Source organism: Alosa sapidissima, chromosome 22 (assembly GCF_018492685.1).
Source record: "Alosa sapidissima isolate fAloSap1 chromosome 22, fAloSap1.pri, whole genome shotgun sequence".
In the NCBI taxonomy this organism is placed as follows: domain Eukaryota; kingdom Metazoa; phylum Chordata; class Actinopteri; order Clupeiformes; family Clupeidae; genus Alosa; species Alosa sapidissima.
The window spans coordinates 6,520,994-6,528,916 of NC_055978.1; positions in this window are offsets into that span (position 1 = coordinate 6,520,994).

Sequence of the window (7,923 nt, forward strand, 5' to 3'; positions counted from 1 at the left end):
GACTGACTGATGTTTGTGCTTAGGATCTTGCTTATGGTCTTAAAATAGCAAATAGATTTTGATTAGTTAGTAAGTTAGCTTTTGTTAGACTTAAGAATTTTCACTTTGTCCATCATTTAAATTATGGCCCATTATAACTGTTTGCACTCTGGCTGTTTGTGTGTGTGTGTAGAATGTGTGCAATCACTAACCAAACACACATACACACACACACACACACTAGCACTGGTATTATTGAGCTTCTGAGGATCTCCAGGGATCTCCAGTGATGGATCTTACAGTTTTGTAAAGGCTTGTTTTTATCAAAGCACCAACATCTTCTAAAATGAAATCATGAGAGAAAACACACATAACACACACACACACACACACAAACATACACACACACACACACACATCAAAGAAGAGTCACTGATTCTTGTTTCCTTTCAACACACCCCGAGAGGAGCTGAGGAATGAGTATCAGAGATATCAGCTCACTCCAGAGATTACCACACAACTCGATAAGCTGTGTGTGTGTGTGTGTGTGTGTGTGTGTGTGTGTGTGTGTGTGTGTGTGTGTGTTTGTGTGTGTGTATGTATGTGTGTGTGTATGTGTGTGTGTGTGCTTGTGTGACCATTGCTGTATGAATACTAGTCAGTGTGATTTTCTGTGTGCAGTTGTGCACTTGTGATAAGTGTGTGTGTGTGTGTGTGTGTGTGTGTGTGTGTGTGTGTGTGTGTGTGTACATGTGTGTGTTTCATCACATGCTCAGTAAGTGTTCATGCATGGCTCTGCTCTGCCCTCTACAGGATGGAAAAGTAGGTTTTATGCTGTTGTCGTGGGCTTTGATGAGCTGATTGGTTTTATATACAGTATCTGAAATGTCTGGAAGGTTATTGTCTTGATAACCATGCTACTAAGCATCATTTTAAATTATCCTGCCATGCCCATTAAGTTGAGTTAATAAATAAACAAGTAAGCAATTTAATAAATACATTCTAAAATATGGGTGGTGATGATGGTTAACCATTTATTGACTTCTGTCACTATCCAGCAGTTGTCTAAATACAAGAACACAGATGCAATTGTCTGTACTGTAGGTAATATGTATATTCTTCACTTCCTGACACCTGCATATTCAAACACACACATTCCACAACACCTTCACCTCCCTTTTTACCTCCCTTCCAACAGAATTCTATACAGCGGATCTCATCTCCAGTAGTTTATTGTCTACATTAGATCATCAGTTGCACAGTGTGCATTTAGGCTTCAATTCTCAGTGCTGGCATGCTGTGTTGCCAAGTCCGCTTATTATAAGTGATTTTGGGCTTGTTTTTTTGTGAAGTCACTTGAAAGTAGCTGTAGTCGCGCGTGGGCGTGTTTTTTGGTGCGGTCGCTTCTTTTGGGCAGCCGTGGCCTACTGGTTAGCGCTTCGGACTTGTAACCGGAGGGTTGCCAGTTCAAACTCCGACCAGTAGGCACGGCTGAAGTGCCCTTGAGCAAGGCACCTAACCCCTCACTGCTCCCCGAGCGCTGCTGTTGCTGCAGGCAGCTCACTGCGCCGGGATTAGTGTGTGCTTCCCCTCACTGTGTGTTCACTGTGTGCTGTGCGTGTTTCACTAATTCACGGATTGGGATAAATGCAGAGACCAAATTTCCCTCAGGGGATCAAAAGAGTATATATACTCATACTGACTTTGGGCTTGCTTCGTATCTGCTGTTTCTGCCTACATGGCAATTTAAGTCTATGCCCTTGCTTCGGCTCTGCACCATAGGCTACTCTACACTGTTGCCTGCCATGACCGCCCCAGTAACTTCGGGGGTCGGGGAGTAGACGCTAACCATTTGATCTTGGGGGCTTGTTTTAGGCTTGCTTCAGAGTTGCTTGTTTTTTGTCACGTGACCTGGCAACACTGCTGGCATGCACCAAATCTTAGCAAGTAGCCTATGATGGCACATACTGTACTTACTCATAGTCTTCCTGTGTGGTTTCTGCTTTTTGTTTCACATGACTCAACTGTTGATTCCCACGTTGTTCCACTGACCACAACAACAAAAACATGTTTTTTTTTTCCTGTTTGAAAAAAAAAACTAGTCATGTTTCAGTTAAACATAGTGTAAATAAATACTATATATAATATGAGCAGTGAATTGTTGGTGGTATGTATATCTGGTGTTAAAGTATAGTAACCATTTTAATGACCATTTTAAAGGTGTTGCATTGCTTAATTCCCTGTAGTGCAAGAAGTGCATCCCTCACTTTATTCTGTCTCACACATCATTTCACCCATATTCACACACATGCACATTCACACGCATGTACATTCACATCACCCCCCCCCCCCCCAACAACAACATTCCATACTACATCATCCTACAGTTCTCATTCCTAATATTTTCCTATTGTAATCCTGTTTATCTTCCTTTGTCTTTATGCCTTGTCAGAAAATGATCTTCAGTTGCACAGTATGATTCTTAGCCAGCTTACTTTTTTTGCATCTATCGTTCATATGCAACAACATCTCAGTTGGCACTCACTCAACCTTATTCTTCCTGTGTGGTTTCTGCACAAAAGTAAAGTGCCCTTTTTCTCAAGCTTCATTCCTCTCTAACACATCACCACAATGGGGTCAAAGGGCCTGTCTACCACGCTACAGTCAACTTCACTTACATCTTTCAGTACATATTTCAAGTAGGCTATTCAGAAATAAATATGTACATTACCAGAAATTACATTTATTCAGAAATAAATATGTACATTACCAGAAATTACATTTATGCAGAAATAAATATGTACATTACCATTAGTAAATGCTACATTTGATGAAGGCAAGTATATAGCCTATACATTTGAAGAAGGCAAGAACCATCAAGAAAAAGATGTTCATGTAACAGATTACAGAAAATGAACAGAAACAAACATGCCATTCCTAATATTGTGTAATCCTGTATGTTCCCATCTGAAAATGATCCCCAGTACTAGTGTCATTTTAATGCAGATTTTATTTTTGCAGCTGATGTACATGCAACATCTCTGCCAGTAATCATGACAGAACTCACACACACAAACACACTCACTAGCATTCTTCCTGTGTGGTTTCCACACATGCATGCACACAGGCATGCACTGTTCAACTGATATTAACACAGCCTCATTCTTCTGTACCACATCAATATTTGTTTTTGTTTTCATGAAATAAGACACGTTTAAAAAAAACACAGGACATTGTGAGAGACTGTAACAGTAAAGGAGTACACTGACTTTTTGGTACTTTAGCTTATTCACTATATTCCCCTGTATACGTCAATAATAAAATATACCCTTCTCACCTCCGTGCATGTAGTTATTTGGCCTAACGTACCCCCCGCTACCCTAGCTTAGCACCGGTGCCTCGATCACAATCACATAGATGTAATGTGCCTCACTGAAACCTGGCTTAGATATATAGATAGATATACTTTAATTATCCCACAGGGAAATTCAGTTGTTTCAGCAGCCTTAAGAACATACAGCAAGCCCACATATAGTCCACATACATAAACAAAAGATTACTTTCACCCACAAGACATAGCATGTGGTAGCTGTCAAGGTACCATACACATCCAAGTACCAAAGTGTAACTGCCTAATAAGACATATAATCAAGACAATTGTCTCCATATTATATATAAAAGATTAAAAGATAAGTCGTCTCTCTCTACTCAAAGGAGAGTCATTGTACAGTACTATTGCTGTGGGTAAGACATTTTTCTTATATCTGTCCTTACTGCAACTGAGTTGGCGAAACCGCCAACTAAAAACACTTTGTTGTTTTGCCAATGTACTGTGTAGGGGATGTGATGTATTGACCATGATGTGTAATAATTTCCTCCTTTCCACCACCAACTCTGGCTCTAGAGTAGTCACCAGCACAGAGCCTGCTTTCCTAATCAGCTTGTTCAGACTGTTAGAGTCAGTGGCCCTGATACTGCTACCCCAGCAGATGACAGCAAAGAAAATTGCACTTGCTACCACAGACTGAGAAAACATTTGTAACATCTTAGTGCACACATTAAAAGACTTAAGCTTTCTCAAGAAAAAGAGCCTGCTTTGACCCTTCTTGTAGACAGCCTCAGTGTTATGCTTCCAGTCCAGTCTATGTGAACCCCCAGATATTTATAGTTCTCCACCACCTCCACCTCTTCCCCCAGGATGGTGATGGTGTTTGGCTTAGTCCAGTTAAACCAGATTAATACTTTCCATTGAATGAGTCTACACCTCCCTTCTATTTGAACTACCATGTACCACGCCACACTGGCAGGGGAGGTGGAGTAGCTACAATTTATCACTCTAATCTTCTCACATCAACACCAAGCTCACACATACGTTTAAATCTTTTGAAGTTCTAGTTCTCAATCTTGTACATCCAGATTGGAAAATGAATCAGCCTGTAACCATGGTCACACTGTATCGACCCCCCTGGCGCCTACGCTGAATTCCTAGAGGAATTTTCTGATTTCCTTTCCACTAGCTTTCCAAACAGGAAAAAAATACTTATATTGGGTGATTTTAATATTCATATGGATAATGTGAAATTCCATTTTAATCTCTAATCAACCATGTCGGCTTTTGCCAAAATGTTAATGCACCTACACACCGAGATAACCATAATATTGATCTAGTCTTGTCATACGGCATAAGCATAGAGCAGTTAACAATCTTACCACAACACCCCACCTTAACTGACCACCATCTCACCTAGACAAGGGGAAAAGTGCTGTGAGAATCATGTTCTTTGATTTCTCAAGTGCTTTTAACACCATCCATGTCACGGACAGAAGACGACCCAAGAGCGCAAGTTCAAATTCAGAGTCTTTTTATTGAAGGGTTCAGGGGGGAAGAGGAGTGAGAGAAACGTGAGGTCTTGGAGGTTCCGGTTCCAGGGGTGCTAGGAGTGCCAGGGGTGTCAGGGGTTCTCGGGGCTCAGGGGAACACACACACAACAGCAAGGTGAACAGCAGGCAGTAGTACAGACCAGGGCTAGGCACTAAACGTGGTGAGGGACAGAAGGCAGATTCGAGTTACCGGGGGGGCTGAAGATCGGAGAGTAATCGAGAAGATCCGGAAGGCAGGTCGGGATAACCGGGGCGGTAGAACAGGGAGGCAGTCAAGAAAGGATCCGAATCACAGGTAGGAGTCAGAGAGTAGACAGACAGACAGGCAGGCAGGCAGGCAGGCAGGCAGGTAGGTAGGCAGGCAGGTTACTGGTCCAGGTTTGAAGACGATCTGACAGGGCTTGGCTGAAAAACAGGGCTTTATATACTGGGAGAGGTTAGTGGAGAAATGCAGTGCAGCTGGCAGAGTAATTAGAGCAGAGTGGGGCAAGGTGAGGATGGTGAGTGGGAAATGCAGCGCAGCTGGCCAGGTAACAAGAGCAGAGCAGGGCGGAGCCAGGTGGAGCTCGTTAGGCAGAGTAGAGAGAGAGTGAGCAGAGTGGCAGAGAGTTGAATCAATTAAGGTTGTTGCCCGGGAGAGAGAATGCTCATGACAATCCAACCCCTCAGACTGGGAGACAAGCTCTTGCAGATGGGTGTGGACGCTCACCTGGTAACCTGGATTACAGATTACCTGACCGAGCAACCACAGTTTGTCAGACTGAATAACTGTCTCTCTGACACTGTGATCAGCAGCACCGGAGCGCCACAGGGAACTGTGCTCTCTCCAGTCCTGTTCACCCTGTACACATCTGACTTCTGCTACAACACCGAGTCATGCCACATGCAGAAGTTTTCTGACGATACTGCAATTGTGGGGTGTGGTGCAGTGCAAATGGTGTGGTGCAAACTCAATCACCTTCAACTCAACACTTCAAAGACCAAGGAGATAGTGGTGGATTTCCGCAGGTCTAAGCCCGCTCTGCTACCAGTCTCCATTGATGGGGTCAATGTGGAGGTGGTACGCACCTACAAGTATCTGGGCCTCCACCTGGACAATAAACTGGACTGGTCAGCCAACACTGACGCACTCTACAAGAAAGGGCAGAGCAGGCTGTACTTCCTGAGGAGGCTGTGGTTCTTCAATGTGTGCAGCAAGCTCCTCAGGATGTTCTACCAGTCTGTTGTTGCCAGCGTCCTCTTCTATGCAGTGGTATGCTGGGGAGGAAGCACAAAGAAGAAGGATGCTGGGCGACTTGACAAGCTGGTAAGGAAAGCTGGCTCTGTAGTGGGAGCTGAACTGGAGTGCATCACTTCAATATCTGACAAAAGGACCCTGAACAAACTGATCAACATCTTGGACAATGAATGTCATCCACTCTACAGCACTATTAAAAAGCAAAAGAGCTTGATCAGCTGGAGACTTCGCTCACTGCCATGCACAACTGAAAGGCTGAGGAAGTCATTTGTCCCCAGGGCCATTGAACTGTTCAATGCCTCACTAAAGGGAAGAGGAGAGATAGACTTCTCTGCTTAGTCTGTCTGCCTCTCCACCCTCTCCATGTTTGAGTACTGACTGCCCACTACTGCTTTACTACTGTGTTACTACTGTTTTACTAATGTCCACAATGTACAATGTTTTTCATGCTATATTAGCACACATGACCAATGACTTCTGCTACAATACTGAATGGCTGTATACTGCTACAATTCTGCTACAATACTGAATGGCTGTAACCCTATTACCTCAACCTGTTCTTGCACTGACATAGTTCTTTATATTACCTTGTCTACAATATACTTTACTCTCCTATTTGTCCATATTATTTATGCTGGTCTCTAGACCTTATTCTTGCACTGTTGGACTACTGTTGGACTACTTTTTGCACCTTCACTATGACACACACTCTCTTGAGCCCCTCACCATGCACACAGAACTACAGGCCAGTCCCGGCCCTGCCACTGCAAGCGTCTAATGCTTGATCACCCTCAAGCACACTGTGAATTTTTTTATTTAATTTGGTAACACTTTATTTTAATGTGTCGCTGTTACAGTGTACCTACCTAATTAGGTACAGTGGTACAACCTGTATAACAACATGTACTATCAGGTACTATTATTGTACTTGCATTATGTATTTGTGGGTACCTACATATGGTGGTTACATTGTAATACTGACTGCTTTTACAACACTTTGCCAATTTGCCTAAATTTTCATCAGAGGCTGAGACCTGCTGGTTGGGATAAATCTGGTCATGATAGATTTGATATACAAACCATTCTTAGCTCCAGTCAAGGCCTCATTGTCTTCAGTGTACATGTAACAGCTGTGCTGCTACAACCTTGTTACTCTTTGATACAGTGGAATAAACCTATTAAGTGTACCAGTTAATTACTTACATGTACATATGACATGTATGTTGTGTCTTCGATGTCTTAGAACAGGTCTACTAATTCACTACATAGTACATATATCAACTGTGTTGGTACACACTTATTGCTCTTTATACAGTGGCATAAACCCATTAAAATGAAGTGTACCAGTTAAGTACTTACAATTACAGTACATATTGTGTTGGAACATGTCTGCCATTACCCTACATACTGTAGTACATGTATCAACTGTGTTGGTACACATTTATTACTCTTTGATATAGTGGAATAAACCCATTAAAGTAAAGTGTACCAGTTAAGTACTTACATGTACATACTATATACATCCTGTCAATGATGTCATGCATCCTATAATTGATGTGTTGAAACGTGTCTGCTGTTACACCACACAGTACATGTATCAACTGTGTTGGTACACACTAAATACTCTTTAATACAGTGGAACAAATCCATTAAAATAAAGTGTACCAGATAAGTATATATCCATATTACATGTATGTCCTCATTCTCAAGTCTTGAAATGTGCTAATACAGGTAGGCATAAACAGACCAACTGTGTTACTTCATGAAATAAGAACTGTATTTTTTTTATACTTTATTGTGTTCATTCAGGTTTCAGTGAGTTCATA